Source organism: Odocoileus virginianus, chromosome 23 (genome assembly GCF_023699985.2).
Source record: "Odocoileus virginianus isolate 20LAN1187 ecotype Illinois chromosome 23, Ovbor_1.2, whole genome shotgun sequence".
Taxonomy (NCBI): domain Eukaryota; kingdom Metazoa; phylum Chordata; class Mammalia; order Artiodactyla; family Cervidae; genus Odocoileus; species Odocoileus virginianus.
Window position 1 is genome coordinate 29622558 of NC_069696.1, and position 19854 is coordinate 29642411.

Here is a 19854-nt window from a genome sequence, read left to right on the forward strand (position 1 = left end):
TTCCATTCTACTTTATAATCATCAGTTTTAATAGCAGGCTGTTAAATGAACGCACTAACTTTCACTTGACTATGGCCTTTGTGTGGCTGAGCTGGGGTCATTCAGTTTTTGAGACTGTAAAAGGTAACCAAAAAAAGGCAGTGGGGGAGAGGGGAGTCACCTGTAACTAAATCTTTTAAAAATAAAATGATACATTCTGACCAGTGATTTGCCATGGCGTCATAGGAACTGGAGAGTTAAGGGTTGGTGAAACAGTTACCCTGGGTAACTGTGGCCTGAATTCCAGCCACAGCATTCCATCAAGGAGTCATTTACTTTTTTCCCCTTGAACACCTTCAATTATGGGGACTCAAAGAACATAGAATAAAAAGCAACTTAGGTCTCTTTGTTTCTGTGGAACTCATAACAAAGCTAAAAAGAGGGTGTTTGATAAATGCCAGCTTGTCTTCTTGCTTACTTTTTTCTGTTTTTTTCATCAAACACCCACTGACCAGGCTGTGGGCAGAGCACATTTATACAAATTATTTCATCTTCACAGCAACCCTATAGGGCTGTGTGTATGTTAGTCACTCAGTTGTGCCCAACTGTTTGCAACCCCATGGACTATAGCCTGCTAGGCTCCTCTGTCTATGGAATTCTCCAGGCAAGAATACTGGAGTGAATTGCCATTCTCTTCTCTAGGGGATCTTCCAGACCCAGGGATCAAACTCAGGTCTCCTGCATTGCAAGCAGATTCTTTACCATCTGAGTCACCAGGGAAGCCCCTATAGGGTTGACATGCCCATATTTCAGAAGAACTGAAGCTCATAGGGTTGAAATAATCAATACATCTGAGAAGTTCATGTATTTGCCAGAGTGACAGGGGCAGTGCCTATCCCACTAGGGCATGTTACCTCATGAACCCTGAAAGAAGGAAGTAGGAAAAGGCAGAGGACAGAAGAGATTTGGCTAATGATTGGTAAGCTGACATTTGACATTCATTTCACTGGAGAACTGGGCAAAACAGCATCATGGTAGGCACTTGGCTGCTAGGATCTACATCCAGCTTCCTCTGGCCCTAGCAATAGAACCTTGGGAAAGTTTGCTAACATCTCTAGGCCTCAGCTTCCCAATCTGTACAATGGAATAATATATGATAGCTACATCCTGTCATTACATTGAGATAGTTTGAGATGATTCACATAGAGTGTTTTGCCTGATGTTTCACAAATAATGGGTAAAAGGTGCAGGGTTTCACACTCAGAGAAGGGAAGGTGGCAATGGTGGTTGCAACAGTTAAGAACTTAAAACACTTCAGGGTGTCTGCAGTTTTCTCTGAGACATATAAATATATACGAGAGTGACATAAATGCATATTAAAAATTTAAATAGTATATATCTTATTTCAAATTCATGTCATTCTCATCAGGCAAAAATTCTGAAATACCCTGTGCTCTGTATGTGAATGTGATATGGTTGGTGTGTGCTTTGAAATCCATCTCTAGCCATCATCGGCTTTGTACTTGGTATTGTTCACCCTCTTTCTCTAATTCTGTCGACTTAAACATGTTTGGAGCCTATGGTCTATAGTCATTAAACATGGGGAGGGACTTCCCTGGTGGTCCAGTGGTTAGGAATCCACCTTCCAAATGCAGGAGATGAGGTCTGATGCCTGGTCAAGAAACTAAGATCCCGCATGCCTGCATGCCTGCTTAAGTCACTTCAGTCAAGCACAATTCTCTGCGACCCTCTGGACTGTAGTCTACCAAGTTTCTCTGTCCATGGGGTTCTCCCGGCGAGATTACTGGAGTGGGTTGCCATGACCTCCTCCAGGGGATCTTCCTGACCCAGGGATCGAACTCATGTCTCCTGCGTATCCTGTGCTGCAGACAGATTCTTTACCTCTGAGCCACCAGGCAGGCCCCAAGGTCCCACACAATGTGGGGCAACTGAGCCCAACTGTGCTGCAACTACTGAACCTGCATATTTTAGAGCCCATGAAGCTCAACTAGAGAAAACCCACGAGCTGCAATGAAGCCCAATACAGCCAAAATTAAAAAACAAAACATGGGGAAAGAAGCTAATAGTTTCATTTAATAACAGAAACCATTACTTTAACACAGTGATCTGGGCTTTTAAGTACACCTGATTCAGATTTTGAATATTATGTCAAGCAAATTAAATACTCCTTTTGCTTTCAAAATGTATTAATGTACTGACAAGCAGAAAGAAGTTCACATAGATAGATGGAAATCTGTCCAAAGAAAAACCAAGGAGCTTTCCTCAGGATTTCCATTGTGTAATCATATGTATGCAATGATCTCATTCCTGGGAGAAAAGTAAAGAACTGTGTTTCTAACTGGGGATATTTTCAGCTCAATTCCAATTGTCTATGAGAATCGGAATGAGATAGAATGCAAAATGGAAAGAAGTGTTCCGGTGAGCTGGGAAAGCATTTGGAACTTTGTGTGACTGCTGAGGAATTAAACAGGAAAACATATAGAGTTGAGGAGAGCTATTCACTTGACAGAAGGGTAGTAGTAAAAAAAAAAAAAAAAAAAAAGTAGTAGAACTCTTTTAGCAAATAAAACCCAGTGGAACCCCAAAATGTAAACAAGCTAAAAATGGATTTGCTCTGTTTGGAGCAGGGTATGTAGAACCTCCTCCGATAAACCTCTCCTCTGCTGAGATAAACCTCTCTGCTGAGATAAACCTCTCCTCTGACACCTGAGTATCTTCAGAACACAGGCTGGGAATCAGCACCTACCTGAATGCATGATAATCACCTGTGGATGCTTATTAGAAATGCAGATCTTGGGGTCCCAACCTCCTGAATTCTGATGCGGGAGGCCAGATGTGGGACACAGGGGTGCTTGTTACTGAAATGTCTTCCTAGAGACTGGGGTGTACAACCAGGTCTGGAAAGTGCTATTAATAATAAAGCTTCCCCAGTGCAATCTCTCTAAGCGAAGACTATTACATAAATCCTACAAGTAAGCTACCTCTCCAGGCTTTTAACAAAATAGAGCCATGTTATAGGTTGATGAGGCTGGCAAAAAGGATAGACTCTATTGCTCTATTCTGTTGCTCTCTTTGGCCTTAACAGAATAATGGAAGCAATGGAAATGGTTAGAGCTATACAGTTTCAAGAGATGGTCAAAGCTTGGCCTGAGGATTTGTCAAAGATGAAAAGAAAATACAAGAGCACTTGAAGACAGCAGAATAGCATCCCATCTCCACTCTGCAGCAGACACTAGGGAGAGTGGCTAAAAGCATCGGCTCTGGAGTTCAATTCCTGAGCTTGAATTCAGGCTTTTTCACTTAGCTATTTGACCTTGACCAAGTTATTGAATCAGGAAACACAGGGATCACAGGAAAGCTTCCACTGGAGACCTTCAGCCACCTGAAGGTGGCACCGCAGTGGGTAACTCCTAGGAGGACCCCAGAAGGCAAAGGGCACCACCATGGATAATCCCAGCTGCCCATGGAGAAAATAATGTTGCTCCCTTCATGCCCCTTCCAAAACTCATGGAAATGTCTACCATTTAGCAGAAGTGAGTCAAGAAACATATTTAGAGGGACTTCCCTGGTGGTCCAGTGGTTAAGAATCCACCTTCCAATGCAGGGGACACAGGTTCCATTCCTGGTTGGGGAAGTAAGATCCCACATGCCACGCGGCAACTAAACCAGTGTGCTACGACTAGACAAAAGCAACGAAAGATTCTGAGTGTAGCAGTTAAGGCCCGACACAGTCAAATAAATAAATAAATATTTTTTAAAAAAATAAATATGTTGGAGAGAGATCCTGAAAACTGGAGTCCTTCCTTGCAGGGGGAGAATGATTAAGGGAACATGGGTGAAGCTGAGTTAACACACAACCCAATATATCCATGTCTATCTCCCATGTTTCAGGGTCTTCTCACATTGCTCGATTATCCACCGTGTTCTTTCTTGCTGGTTCCTCCCAGGCTATTAGGAGGCCAGAATTTGCCAGTCAGGTGTTCACACATTGCCTACCACAAATAGAATGCCACAAAGGTCTGGCAAGAATACAGCTGAAAGCAAGAGATAACATACACACTGTTTTATAAGGGCTTACTTCACAGATTTCTGTGAAGATGACCTGATTTCTTTCAGGGCTCATGGCACAACTTAATTTTCTGAGCTAACTTACACTATACGTTGTTACTCTTCTCAGGCAAAGAGAAGTCAATTTTGAGAAAATTGTTATAACAGCAATGTCTTGGACCACTTGAAATATGTGTTTGTGGTTCCTTGACCATGTGTAATTGGTGCTAACTTTAACTCACTCCTTCACGCCCTACATACCTAGCCTATTATTGCACAAATATTGATACACACCAAAGCAGTCATATTTGGAAATGAAACAGACATTATTACATCATTATTCCATATGGTTAATTAAAGTCCAGATTCTGGGGCTTCCCTGGTGGCTCAGGAATTAACAATCTGGCTGCCTGTGCGGGGTTCACGGGTTCAATCCAGGAAGATCCCACACGCTTTGGATCAACTAAGCCTGTGCACCGCAGCTATTGAGCCTGTGCCCTGGAGCCCGGGAGCTCCAACTACTGAAGCCCATGCACCCGAAAGTCAGTGCTCTGAAACAAGAGAAGCCAGTGAAATGAGAAGCCCACACACCACAACCAGAGAGTAGCACCTGCTCACCACAGCTGGAGAAAATCCCAGACATCCAAGAAGACCCAGCACAGCCAAAAATAAATAAATAAAACTCATTATTTTCAAGGTTTTTTTTTTGTAAAAAAAAAAAAAGTTCAGATCCTGATTTGTGTGCTTGTATGTGTTGGGGCTGGGGGGAGTGCATTGAAAATAAGTGGAAGCGTTAGTCACTCAGTCCTCTGGGACTCTCTGTGACCCCATGGACTAGAGCCCACCAGGCTCCTGTGTGCGTGGGATTTCTTGGGCAAGCATACTGGAATGGGTAGCCATCCTCTTCTCCAGGGGATATTCCCTGACCCAGGGATCAAACCTGCATTGCAGGCAGATCCTGTACCATCTGAACCATCAGGGAAGCTGGGGGTGGAGAGGTACATTATCCATATCCTAAAATAAAATGGAGCTTTAGGTTTCCCCACTACCTGAAAGTATTAGATTCTTCCTGTGAAAGCTTTCCTAAGTCAAAATGGTGTAAAGTAAAGAAGCAATTACCTTAGAACACATCTAGCTAATGGATGAGCAAAATAAATTGAGATACAGTACAGATGCTCACAGACACAGTTCAAAGCTATGGTGGCTTGATGCTGAGATGTTGCATGTATTTCTTGGGGAAGGAGCTTGGCCAAGCCACTCAAGCTACTAGACCCGAGATGCCTCTATAACAACTCTCTGCAAAACAAATGATGATTACTGTTTTCACTTTCTGCCTTTTTTTAAAAAGTGGAAATCCTCTTTGGATTTAGCTAATGGATTTGGCCATTAGCAAAAACAGAGACTGATACAGGTCTTCCCTAAAAGCAAAAAGGTGTAAAGCAAGCTTTTTTTTTTCCTCCAGTAACTAACAATTATCAAATATTATAATTGTACAATATTGTTAAGTATCCATGTGGCTACATTGACATCCCATGCCTTTTGGAAGATGATCACTGGGCTTGCTGACATAATGAAAGTGAAAGTGTTAGTTGCTCAGTTATGTCCGATTCTTTGTGATGCCATGAACTGTAGGTCCATTCCCTTCTCCAGAGGATCTTCCCCACCCAGGGATCGAGACTGGGTCTTCTGCATTGCAGGCAGATTCTTTACCGTTGGAGCCACCAAGGAATTCCTTGCTGACATAGAGTGCTATGTAAGTACATTCTAGAAATACATGCAGGAACTCATAAAGTCATGTTCAATTTTTACTTAGGTAGTTAGTTGGCAATTAAGTCCTGGTGGGAAATAAATTCCCTATAGATATTTTAGAGTATAGACACAACAAATAGATAAACCAAAACATACCAGTATTAAAAAGAGTTTCAAAATCACAGTCATCTTTCAGTTTCCTTGGGGACTGGAGCCAGAATCTCCCTGGATACCAGAAACATTGAATACTCAAGTCCCCTGTGTAAAATGGCTAGTACAGTGGGTTTTCCATGCCACACATAAGCAGAACTCACGAATATGGAAAGCCAACTGTACTCATGAACCTAAATGCACAAAGTGCCCATGTGAAAAAATTCTAAGATATATTTCTTTCTAAACTTTTCCTCTAAATATTGGAAAAATAGAAGGCACTTCTAGAGTCATGTACATGTGGATCCTGGGAACTAAAACTACTAAAAAAACGTTATAATGTCATATGAGATGCTTCAAAGTGCTACATCTAACTAAAAACATTTAAGAAATTTAAAATGATTCAAAGGCTGCATAATGAAACAATAAAAGGGGACACACGTCTCTTGAAACATAGCTAGTAAGAGAAGGATTCAGAAGATATAATTCTTACTTGTGAGCAACAGAGTGTATATGCTAATTTTTAAATGTTTAACTTTTTAAAATAAGAAAAATTTCAGCACTCTTCAATCAACTTAAGAAATACTGCTTCTTTGCATTTAATCATTGCTTGCTTCAAGGAGATTGGCAATGACATTTTCTTTGGTCAAGTTATTCTTGTTTCCATCCCAAAGGTTAAACTTTATTAAATCACTTGAGAGGTATAATTATACTCTTTTCAAATTTTCTTTTTTCCCCTATATTCTTACAGGTGTAGTGAGGTTATGCAACTTGGTATATATAATATCATCAAAATTTACTTCAAAAATAGTCAAATATTGAATCTTATAAGTAAAATCATTTCTATGATACAGTATTTCAATTTTGAATAAATTCCCTTTTATTTCTCCATCAACTGGGGTAATGGCTATTACACAGCAATGAACAAAATTTACATTTCTTCAAAACCAAAAAGGAATCTCTAATACTTCCTTAATAAAAATAATCAAATGGATTTTGTTTTTATCAACCTCCCGAAATTAATCAATGCTCCTGGCTTTTAGTGGAATATTTCTAAAATTCACACATGATCCAATTACTCATTAAAAAATTAAGGCAAAATGAGGGCCATTTGATGATAGAAGTTATATAGTTATAATCTTTGGGCTTGTTCAATATGTGGTATTCAAGTTAGAAAGCAAGCAAAGGAAATAGAACTGCCCGGGAGTTGGTGATGGACAGGGAAGCCTGGCGTGCTGCAGTCCATGGGGTTGCAAAGAGTCAGGCACAACTGAGCAACTGAACTAAACCAGAAGATGCAGGAAAAAGAAAAACGCTAAGGAGAGAATATTTTTAATCTCCATAAGTAGACCCCTATATATCTCAAACAGGCTTTCACTGAAGACCCATTAGAGATAATGCTTCTGCATTGAAGTATTTCTCACCAAAACTTGTGATTTATGGGCATTAGCCAAACATCCTGTATAAGAACTCGCTCTCTTATTTTGCATGCAAGTACACAGTAATTAAGTGCACATCTAAACTTAGCCAAACTAAGGAAAAATAAAAGTGTCTTCCCTTTGAAATCCCTCAACCACCTTTTTGAAAGAGTCTTTTCACACACGGCCCTGCCTCCTTCTTCCCTTGTTTCATTTCTGCTTTGCCCGTTCTGGCATCGTCTCATCACTTTGCACCACCTATGTGTGTTGCATATGACACCCCTTGTGTTCCCTGGTTTACTGTTGAGAATTTCAGGTGAACACATGTTGCTCAGATGTTCGGTTCCTTTCTGTCTTAATCACCTCTCATTCAAACCTTAGAAGCAAGGGAATTCATTTCAACTAACATGAAACTACTAAATCACATTGATAAAACTGGATCTCTGAACTTCTGTGCATTTCTAGCAGGAAAAATATGGATATACTTTAAATTAGAAGGTCCCCACATCCAATCCACTAACCAGAATCATGTCAATTATCTCCCGCACCATATTAAGTTTGTAAAGTCAATATCGATAAATATAAGAAATAAGCTCAACAAGTCTTCAAATATTTTGAGGAAGTCAGAAATCTCAGGGAAATTATCCATTCAGTTATACTCCTAGACTGCAGCTGTAAATCTGCATAATGCTAGATGCATTTCCAAATTAATTCTAAATCTAATCAATTAATTATTAACTGGTTCTTACTAAACTATCTAATTATCAAATCTAAATTAAAATTATAATTGGATTATTCATTATTAATTAATTATTGATTGATTGATTATTAATTCCTGTTAAATTCTAAATTAAGAAGCCCTAACTTAATCCTACTCTCTCCTAACAAGCTAAGGTAATATTTGATACCTTCTTCCATCTTCCCCATACTAAGTAATCAAATTTCCTGAGAAAAGGACATAATTTCCTGTGACTAGACTCTAAGAATTCTCAGGGACTGGTAGTCAAGGACCAGACTTGAAAGATACAGAAAGACCTTTCAGGAAAGTCACTGATTAGCAGGTGTGAATATATCCAGCAGAAGCAATATTCCTTTGTGTTGGATAGAAACAGATCAGACCTCCAAGCTAATTTAAAAAAGGAAGAATAGGCCTGCATAGCTGTTGGAAAATAAAAGCATTAATTGTGTTCAATGAAATGAAACCTAAATAAAGTCTGATGTGAAGAATAATCTGGGGTGCCTCTGGCAACATAAATCAACAAAGACCTCCAATCACTGGAGACAAGACATGTTTTAAGTGTTAAGTGAAAGGAATAAGGGTTGTAAAGTTACTTTTATCAGGAAATGTATGGTCAAGTTACACGAACCATGGAAATGAGATTATTTTAGGAAAACCAAAATAAGGACAAGATAAAAGTGAAAAGAACAGGGGTTACCTAGAAAGGTTGGAGAACATAATGTTAGTTTAAACTTGCAGTTAGTTTAAACTCTTATGGAGTAGAGCAACTGTAATCCAGAAAAGTACTCACCATTTTAAAAAGTACTCATTTTTCCCATGTTAAAGAATGCAAAGTTCTCTGCTAAAGGACTGACTTTGTATGAAGAGAGAGATTTTGCTCTTTGAGGAGAACAATATTACTTGTTTACCTTGAAAAAGCTCAAAATAATGATCTGTGAGATAACTTTCAGCTGTACCAAGTGTGGTTTATTACACTGCTTTAAGTGCAAGCTTTTAGTTGCTTATATTCAAAACCAAATTAAATGAATCTAGTAAAAATGACACAATGGGAAAAAAACTAAAATCTACCTAATAATGAGTACTCACACATGTGTGGTGCATGCTAAGTCACTTCAGTCTATCTGATTTTTTGCAACCCCATGGACTATAGCCACAGAACCATCTGTCCGTGGAATTCTCCAGGCAAGAATACTGGAGTGGGTTGCCATTTCCTCTTCCAGGGGATCTCCCTGATTCAGGGACTGAACCCGTGTCTCTTATATCTCCTGCATTACCAAGCAGGTTTTTTCCCTTTAGCGCCACCCAGGAAGTGCCAGTGCGTGCTCATGTATAATTAACTGCCATATAGCTATGACAACTAAAGGCTAAATAAGATCAAGCCGTCCAATTAAAGTCATAAAAGGCTTTGGAGAGACAAGGTTGTTCATTTGTTTATTTATATTAAGGTATAGTTAGCATGGTCCATATTTTAAAAACTATAAATGACTTTCTGCCTAGGTTATATTTACCTATCTATCTTCTTATCTATCTATGCAGAGATTCATTTTAATCCAGGTATGTAGTTTCTAAGTGATACTACAGAAGGAGTGTGTGAGTGTGTGTGAGTGTGTGTGTGTGTGTGTGTGTGTGTGTGTGTAAGGAAGGCACTCAAATTAATGCCCTAAATGAGAGAATCTAAGAGAAAACTATACTTGTTCTACTTACTTCCTTCTTCCAAAGATAGATTTGCCTTAAAGAGCAATATTTTTCTTCGTATACCTAATGCTGTTGCCTTCACTAGACAATTTATCAAAAACTTCAACATAGTATAGTTGTAAATTTCACTCTTTCCATCTCTCAGAGTAATGTCTCATGTCCATTCACTCAGAGAAAAAATAACTTTATTTATCAGCTTCAATGCGTTTGAAGGCAAAGTAAGCTAAAATTTACCAAAATAGCTCTGATTTTGTGCCAGGAGAAAAATCTGGGAAAAGCTAAATCAACTGGGACATTTCAAGTTGAGAAGAGTAGTTGAGAAGATAGAAAATTATCTTTTTAAAACAAATATTAGATGTCACATCTTTGTGGGTATTCTTCTGAGCTAATAATGACTGGAATCATAGGATATGGAATCTGAAGGGAAACTACTTGTTAGCAATTCTTACGCCCCCCCCCCCCCCTTTTTTTGCAAGAGAGAAAATTGTGGTGTCTAAATCATCACCTAAACAAACACTTCTCCATTTTCAGAATTTTAAAAAACCACAAAAACAAAACACTTTAATGCATGACACAGTATCTCCATTGTGAACAAATGAGAAGTAATCCATAATTTATGGGTTAAGCTGCTGACAACCCACTCCAATATTCTTGCCTGGGAAATCCCAGGGACAGAGGAGCCTGGCTGGCTACCGTCCATGGGTTCACAAAGAGTTGAACAAGACTGAAGCAACTTCGCACAAAGCTTCTGAAAGAAATAATACTAAGCAAGAGAAAAGCTAAATTTGATAGCCCAGGTTTCTCGTATGTGATTAAGTGTCAGTATTAGTTGCTCAGTCATGTCTGACTCTTTGTTACCCTATGGACTGTAGCCTGCCAAGCTCCTCTGTCCATGGGATTCTCCAGGCAATAATACTGGAGTGGGTGACTATTCCCTTCTCTAGGGGATCTTTCTGACCCAGGGATCGACTGCTCCATTAATATTTAGTCTATTAAAATTAATTCCAGGAGCATTCACGGGATGGTACCTGTTCTAAGTATCCGATCTGTGAAGCTTATAGCTAAAGACATGTTTTATAATTTAAAAAAATAGGAATAGAAATACATATGCCTATACTCAGTAAAAATTCCCCACAGAAGCTTTTTCTCATATTTGAATCCAAAATCCCTTTAAAAATCTGGTTTAACGTAACAGTTCCAAGAATAACACAAGCATGTTCATATTGGTAACTTTCTATCAGAAAGGATAAGAAAGAGAGAAGCCTGGTCTACGAAAGATCTGGAGAGGGGGAAAAGATGCATGTGTTATTATAATTCTTTGAAGCTGAGATAGAACAGTTCTTTATCTAAAGCTTCTAAGCAATGTGAATATCTTCAGTAAGTGAAAAGGCATTCTCCAAACTTTCATACTTAGAATTGCATCAATCAGTTTCAAGAACTAGAAAGTTAGACAATGAGGAAATTTCCAAGATCTAGCTGTTTATGGGAACAAAGTGTTTTACAAACAGGGACATTAAACGCCTCTGCTAAACTGAAAGGACACTGTCTAAAACATACAGTCTATCACTGTGCTGAGTAATAATTACTCATTCATTTTTCTTGCTGGAAATACATCTGCAGCATTTAAATTCAAAGAAGCTGAATCCTCAGTAGAGCCGTTTTGAGAAGAAGCCAGCATATAATGTACGATTCATACCCCTTTGTTGAGTATATGTCTTGTAGAGCTAGTGTCCCTCTTAAAGAAAGACTTTTGGTTTGCAGTACCTAGAGGCTTAGCGAAAGTGAAAGTGTTAGTCATTCAGTCATGTCTGACTCTTTGCGACCACAAGGACTGTAGCCTGTCAGGCTCCTCTGTCCATGGGATTCTCCAGGCAAGAACACTGGAGTGGGTTGCCATTTGCTTCTCCAGGGGATTTTCCTGACCCAGGGATTGAACTTGGGTCTCCCACTTTGCAGGCAGATTATCTACCACTTGAGCCACCAGGTCTTAGGTCTTGGGCAAAATAATGGCCTGCTGTGGCTTATTGAGTTTCTCTCCAAGAAATTTTGAGCAGACATTGAAAGTGTGGCGGTGATTATAACTCAAGCAAGGAGTCATGTAGGGAGGTTTTCTAATAATCAGCTTGTCACAGCCTTGCAAGTTCAGGCCCTGGAGAGTTGAGGCACTCAATTTATTTTTTCTTCTTTCTATAACCACAATGAAAAAAGTGAAGGTGAAGTCGTGTCTGACTCTTTGTGACCCCATGGACTATAGCCTGGCAGGCTCCTCTGTCCATGGGGATTCTACAGGCAAGAATACAGGAGGGGGTTGCCATTCCCTTCTTCAGGGGATTTTTCTAATCCAGGGATGGAACCCAGGTCTCCTGCATTGCAGGCAGATTCTTTACCTTCTGAGCCACCAGGGAAGCCCTATAACCATAAAACCTAGGCCAATTCTAATAAAAATAAAAACACTTAATGCTCATTCCATATCCAAATTTCTCCCAACTTTCCCCAAAGGCCTTAACAGCCAATTTTGGCTCACAAATTGAGCCGTTGAGATGTTGCTCCATCTCTAACAGGCAACCCTTGTAACCCTGCCCCTCATTCCCTGCTTGAATTTTTTTTTTTTTTTTGTCTTTTCCAGAATATCATCCAGGTGGAATCATACATTATGTAGCCATTTCAGATTGGCTTCTTTCACTTACTAATATGCATTGACACTTCCTCCATGTTTTTCTCTTTTCTAAAATTTATTTATTATTTTTGGCTTCACTGGGTCTTCATTACAGTGTGTTGGCTTTTCTCTAGTTCCATTGAGCAGGGGTTACTCCCTAGTTGTGGTGCACAGGTTTCTCACTGCAGGGGCTTCTCCTGTTGCAGAGTATAGGTTCTAGGGAGCATGACTTTCAGTAGTTGTAAGGCACAGGTTTAGTTGCCCTGCGACAGGTTGAATCTTCCCAGACCAGGGATTGAACCCACGTCTCTGCATTGGCAGGCAAATTCCTAACCATTGGACCATCAGGGAAGTCCTTGAATAATTGAAATTATTATTGAGACCATTGGAGATTCACATGCCACTTCTAAGAGACAATACAGAGATAAACTTTGCCCAGTCTCCCCAGTGATAAGTAATATTTTATAATACCATAGGATTCTGTCACACCCAGGATACTGACATCACTACAAGCCACTGAGCTTATTCAGATTTTCCTAGTTTAATTTGTATGCATGTTTGTGTGCATGTGTTTAGTTCTGCGCTTGTGTTCATTTTTGAATAATAATTTTACCTATAATAAATGGAGTACTTGCTATCTGCCTGGCACTGTTCTAACTTCTTTATGTGTATAATCTTATCTATTACTCATGGATTACGTACTATACTGGGCTGACCTCTTGACTCAGATGGTAAAGCATCTGCCTGCAATGCAGGAGACCAGAGTTTGATCCCTGGGTTGAGAAGGTTCCCTGAAGGAAATGGTTCCCCACTCCAGTATTCTTGCCTGGAGAATTCCCTGGACAGAGAAACCTGGCTGGCTACAGACCATGGGGCCACAAAGAATCGTACAGGACTGAGCGACTAACACTTTCACTTTTCACCTAGACGTGTTTTACAGATGAGAGAGTCTAAATGACGTGGTAGCTGCAAATCAGGGCCTGTTCACTTTACCACCAGGCCACACGTCTCCCGTTACTGCAGAGCCCCTTTCAGCTACAGTGTTCAGCCTGTAGAACCAGACCGTGTTCAGAGGGCATGAGGCCAGGAACATGCTCTGAACTAGTTCTAAAAGTCAGTGTCCGTCACAGTCGCTCTCTGCGATGGCCCACGCTCTGTAGAGTCTGAGCATCCGAACCTAAATAACTTCATTTCTTACCTATGAAAATAAAAGTCAGTGTCTCTCACAGAGGATTCTTAGGACAGCGAAATTATTCTAACTGAAACCCTAATGGTAAGTGTAAGAACTTATGCATCTGTCCAAACCCATAACACTGTAGAACAGAAAAAGTGAACCCTAAGTGAAGCATGGGCTTTAGTAAATAATAACGTATCAATATTGGTTCATCAATTGTAACAAATATACCACACTATTGCAAAATGTTATTAAAGAGGGAAGGAAGCAAATGGGAGCTCTATAGCTTTGCTCAGTTTTTCTGTAAACCTAAAGTAGCTCTAAAAAAATAGTCTCTTCAAGTGCTCGGGCCTGGTGCACTGGGAAGACCCAGAGGGATCGGGTGGAGAGGGAGGTGGGAGGGGGGACTGGGATGGGGAATACATGTAAATCCATGGCTAATTCATTTCAATGTATGACAAAAACTACTGTAATGATGTAAAGTAATTAGCCTCCAACTAATAAAAATAAATGAAAAAAAAAATTAAAAAAAAAATAGTCTCTTAATTTACAAAATAGGAATAGACTCAGAAACAGGAAACAAACTTATGTGTTGTTCAGTCACCCAGTCGTGTCCGATTCTGGGACCCCATGGACGGAAGCAGACCAGGATTCTCTGTCCCTTACCACCTCCGGAAGTTTGCCCAAGTTCATGTCCATTGCATGCCACCCAGTATCCTATGGTTACCAGAAGGGAAAGGGAAGGAGGAATAAATTAGGAATCTGGGATTAAATTATACACACTACTAAACATAGAATAGATAGCCTACTGTAGAACCTACTGTATAGCCCAGGGAACCATACTCAATATCTGTAATAAGTTGTGATGGAAAAGAATTTAAGAAACATATATATATATATATATATATATATATATATATATATATACATACACATACACACACATGTATATATATATATATATACATACAGAAATATACACATACACATATATATAAGTGTGTATATATATATACTGAATATATATATATATATGTGTATATATATATAACTGAATCACTTTACTTACACCTGAAACTAACACAAGATTGCAAATCGACTGTATTTAATTAAATTTTTAAAAATAATAATCTATTCATTTAAAAAAGTTTTTAAAGAGTCAGTGGCTCTTTCAGATGGACCTAACCACAAAGTAACTGAAACTGCTTTTATCTTTGGAAATCTCCCAACTGTGGTCACCGAGCATTTATATTTCGTGAGCTATCTTGGATGATCTGAAGTGGCAGGAAAAGAGCGACAAAAACTCAGGCACTTAGAGGGTACCCTGGGGATATGTGCGGCCTTTTTCCGCTTCCACATCTTTCCCCGCATGGACCTCAGTGGCCGAGCAGAATGAGGGCAGGCAGAGTAAAGTGTCTGTAATTCCCATCCATTCCTGAGCCCTGTGGAATCTGAACTTATGCTTACTGCATTGTCACTTGAACATTCAATCTTAACTGTCAAGATGTTCTTCAAGGCAGAGAAAGGACTTCAACATGGTATGCCAAAATCTCTTTTCCATACACTTTTTGGCAGCTCTGAAAGAAAATGTTGCTCCTATTCTCAAAAATACTGTTTTTATGTTCCTGTGGAAATTCACGAAGGGGATATTATATTTAATCTTTACCACAAGAAGAAATACTTATTTCTAATGGAAATAATACTAGACATGGATATCATGGAAAATATTATGTAAGCTTTTATATTGAGTGGGAAATCCACTTTGTACCTCTGGAGTATTGTGCACCCTGACCAGCCAGGAGGATGGCCAGTGACTACCCACTGTGGAACTTGTTCCTTTGACAAGCATGCTGTGCCCCAGGCAAACTGTACCTCCACACATTATCATATAAAACCTGAGACACAGATTAATCTTAGCAGCTATTTGGAGGAAGATATCGGAACATACCTCACCCTCCTCTGCCCCAAATCACAATCCAATATTAACTCATAATCTTTTTCATTGGCTTTGGTAATTGTACCCTTTGAAGACAAGCTATGAATATGCATAGAGCCCTTAGGCACCTTAATTGCCATTTCATCCAATTAACAAGTTATTAAAAATGCTTTGTGTGAGGACCTCTTCCCTCTTCCTTTCGTCACCAAAGAGTGAGCAGAGCCCATAGGGTGAAGGGCAGGAAGCGGTCACAGCCATGGCAGATAGCAAAGGTATCAAAAACAAACAGCCAACTTCGTCCCGTCTCACTTTTTTAAAAATATCTTTTTTTTTCAATTTTTTTTAATTTTTGGCTGTGCCATATGGCATGTGGGATCTTAGTTCCCTGACCAGGGATCGAACCCACACTCTCTACATTGGAAACTCGGAGTCTTAACCAATGGATCACCAGGGAAGTCTGTAAAAAATATTTGTTTATTTGGCTGCACTGGCTTTTATTTGTGGCATGCAGTAATCTTCCATCTTCATTGCAGCATGCAGGATTTTTTGTTATAACATGTGGGATCTAGTTCCCTGACCAGATATTGAACCTGGGCCACCTGCATTGGGAACTTGGAGTCTTAATCACTTGACCATCAGAGAAGTCCTCTCCCATCTCACTTTGTCACTTGACCCTCTAGGTTGAGGTTCTAATGATCAATTCGTCTCCTTTACTAGTTCTTAGGGGACTAGTCATGAGATGTTCCTGAACTTTCAGTATGTTGCTAGAGTCATTTTTATGTAGAATGTCATGGACAGATTATTTTCAGAGCAAATGAGGAGCAGATCATACTTACAGCTAAATTGGCAGAGAGATCCATTTAATACTACAATCAACCTTTTCCACACTCATCCATGGAAGGAAATGGGCATAGTTAGCCTCAAGAAAAGGAACCTGACTTGAGAGAACAATCAAATAAATATATTTTAAGGGACTTTTGTTTCCTGTAACAACCAGGATGGGCTATCAAGTTAACCTATGATAATGAACAACCCTCAAATCTCCATGACTCCATCCAAGTTTATTTCTCCTTCATGAAATGTGTCCAGCATGGATCAACAGAGTCTCCACTTCATTTAGTCTCCCAGGTCCCAGGGCAATAGAGACTTCATGCTAATTCGTGATCCCACCGTCTCTGAGGCTTCCCTTGTAGCTCAGTTGGTAAAGAATCTGCCTGCAGTGCAGGAGACCTGGGTTCAATCCCTGGGTTGGGAAGATCCCCTGGAGAAGGAAAAGGCAACCCACTTCAGTATCCTTGCCTGGAAAATCTCATGGACAGAGGAGCCTGGTGGGCTGCAGTTCATGGGGTCGCAAAGAGTCGGGCACGACTGAGCGACTAACACGTACTTACTTATCATCTCTGAAGCAGGAAAAAGAAATGTGCAGTCGGTACCACCAACTAAATGCTTCCTCTTAGAAGTGGCACATGTCACTTCCTCTCATATTTTATTGGCTGAAGGCAAGTCACCAGCCACGCTTAACTTTAAGAGGGCAGGAAATTACAATCTTAACAAGGACCCAGAAGGAGGAAAACTAGAATATTTGTGAGTTGGTCTCATTATTATCATATTGCCTATTACCTGTGACTGACTCATGGGAGTTTAATGATACAGTGTGGTTTGAGAATTTAGCATTGAGTGTGTGACTCTATGAGAGTGGAGCCTGAAGGTCTGTGATAAGATCTAGTGTCTTGTGGGAGAAAGCTATTTAACTAATAAGTTAGCTTTGTGGTCCTCCACTTGTCACATTCGCTGTAATTCAAGAAAGGTGATAAAAACTGTATCTCTTATAAGCATACTTAGTTGTCCCTTATGAGAACTTTTTATTGTTCGAGGAACTAACAAAAGCTTTGTCTTCCATTGACAAGTTGGCATGTTTCCAGTTGGAAATTAATTAGAATCTGTTGATTCTGCAGAGAACTAGATTATGAGCTTTGAATTAGCCCCAAGAGTTAACCTATTTTCTGATCTGCTTTTAACCTTGTTTCCTCCGTTGTAATTAATTGTAAAACAATGGTATTATATTTGTCCTTTAGATAAACTACCTCAAGCCCTTTTGTGAGAGATGGAGAATGAACAAAGAATTGGAAGTTGGGGGAATAAAAAAAAAAACTTGTCATTTTGTTAAAAACAATAGCTTTCCTGGTGGTGATGTTGTACTATAGTAATGGGCTTTCCAGTTGGTGCTAGGGGTAAGAACCCTCCTGTCAAAGAAGATGTAAAGAGACGTGGGTTCGATCCTTGGGTGGGAAAGATCCCCTGGAGGAGGGCATGGCAACCCACTCCAGCATTCTTGCCTAGAGAATCCTTTGGACAGAGGAGCCTGGTGGGCTAATAGGGTCACAAATAGTCAGACACGACTGAAGTGACTAACCACACATGCACTACAGTAATGCAAGATGCTGCTACTGGGGGCAACTGTGCAAAGGATACACAGGGTTCCTGTGAGTTGTTTCTTACAAGTGCATGTGAATCTGTAACTATCTCAAAGTTAAAAGCTTTAAAAAAAAAAATCTACGCTAGCTTCCCAAAGACACTGCTAGTGCAGGTGCTCTAAGTTTTTTTAAAAGGATTTGAAAATGTCAAGATTCTCTTTCAAACCAATACTGTAATGAAATTCCCAATTTACCATGCAATAGGAATCACTGTGGCAATGATTTGAAACCACAGATGAGGGATATTTCCATGAATTACTTAAAAAGAAAAGGCACAAAATTCATATATGAAAAAAGTGAGAAGCATCGCTGAAGTCTCCCCACCTCCAGTGCTGTCATGTCAAAGTCAGAGTCTCCCAAAGAACTCAAGCAGCTACAAAACTTTTCTTCAGACGTCTGAGCTTTGTAACAACCGATGAGAGTCTGAGGAGCCATTTTGAGCAATGGGGAATGCTCACAGACTGTGTGGTGACGAGGGCTTCGAACAGCAAGCTCTCCAGAAGCTTCGGGGTTGTCATGTGGAGAAGGTGGATGCACTCATGAAGGTAAGGCCACGCAAGGTGATGAAGAGTTGTGGAGCCCAAGGGCCATCTCAGGAGAAGGTTCTCAAAGACCTGGTGCCCACTTAACTGTGAAAGATTTTTATGGGTAGTACTAAAGAAGACACTGAAAAACATTACCTGAGAGATTATTTTGAACCACATGAGGAAACTGACGTGTTTGAAATCATGACTGACTGAGCCAGTGGCAAAGAGAGAGGCTTTGTTTTTGCAACCTTTGATACCATGACTCCATAGACAAGACTGTCATTCAGAAATTCCATCCTGTGAATGGCCACAATGGTGAAGTAAAGAAAGCCCCATCCAAACAAGAGCTGGCTAGTGTTTCATCTGGCCGAAGAGGTGAAAGAGATTCTGGAAATTTTGGTGGTGGTTGTGGAGGTGGTTTCTGTGGGAATGGCAACTTTGGTTATGGCGGAAACTTCAGTGGTGAAGGTGGCATTGGTGGCAGCCATGGTGATGATGGATGTGGTGGCAGTGGGGAAAGCTATGATGGATTTGGTGATGATGGAGGCAATGTTCAAAGTGGCAGAATCTACAATGATTTTGGCAATTACAACAATCAGTCTTCAAATTTCGGACCCATGACAGGAAGAAACTTTGGAGGCAGAAGTTCAGGCCCTTGTGGTGGTTGAGGTCAGTACTTTGCCAAATCTTGAAACCAAGCAAGTTAGCTCTTAAAACAGAAAAATTAAAGAGGGGACAGATGGAAAGGGCTATGGGAAAGACTGAGTCCACTGATGAGAGATTTCTCAGACTTGAAGAAGCTTAGAGGTGAGACTTAAACAGTTGACTTAAAGGAAGCCCTTCTTTTTAGAGTAGCTAATCTGTTCACGGTTATGGGACCAGTTGGTGGAGCTAGTGGAGGAAACAGGCAGTCAGAGCTTCAAGTCAAGAACTCCTGACTTCAGGCTGTTGTCCGAGAATTGCACCACAACTGCCTGGGATTTTCTCTTTGTTTTATCACTGTTGACACCAAATTTCATTTTAGTGACACAACTACTATCTGGAAGTTAGACGTAGACTTGTTATTTAACGGCAAACTGGAGAAAGTATTTTAAACAAGGATGACAAGGGACCCTTTTGGTCCACAGTAGGTTTTTCCAGGTGGCTCACATGGTAAAGAATCTGCCTGCAGGGAGAGAGACCGGGGTTCGATCCCTGAGTCAGGAAGATCCCCTGGAGAAGGCAATGGCAGCCCATTCCAGTATTCTTGCCTGGATAATCCCATGGGCACAAGAGCCTGGCCGGCTACA

The 19854-nt window shown here is 40.2% G+C and overlaps 1 pseudogene; it reads left to right on the forward strand.

The window, feature by feature from the left end:
• The first annotated feature begins 18375 nt into the window (after positions 1-18375).
• Positions 18376-19257, forward strand: LOC110129037 (heterogeneous nuclear ribonucleoprotein A1-like; annotated as a pseudogene).
• Positions 19258-19854: the final 597 nt, after the last annotated feature.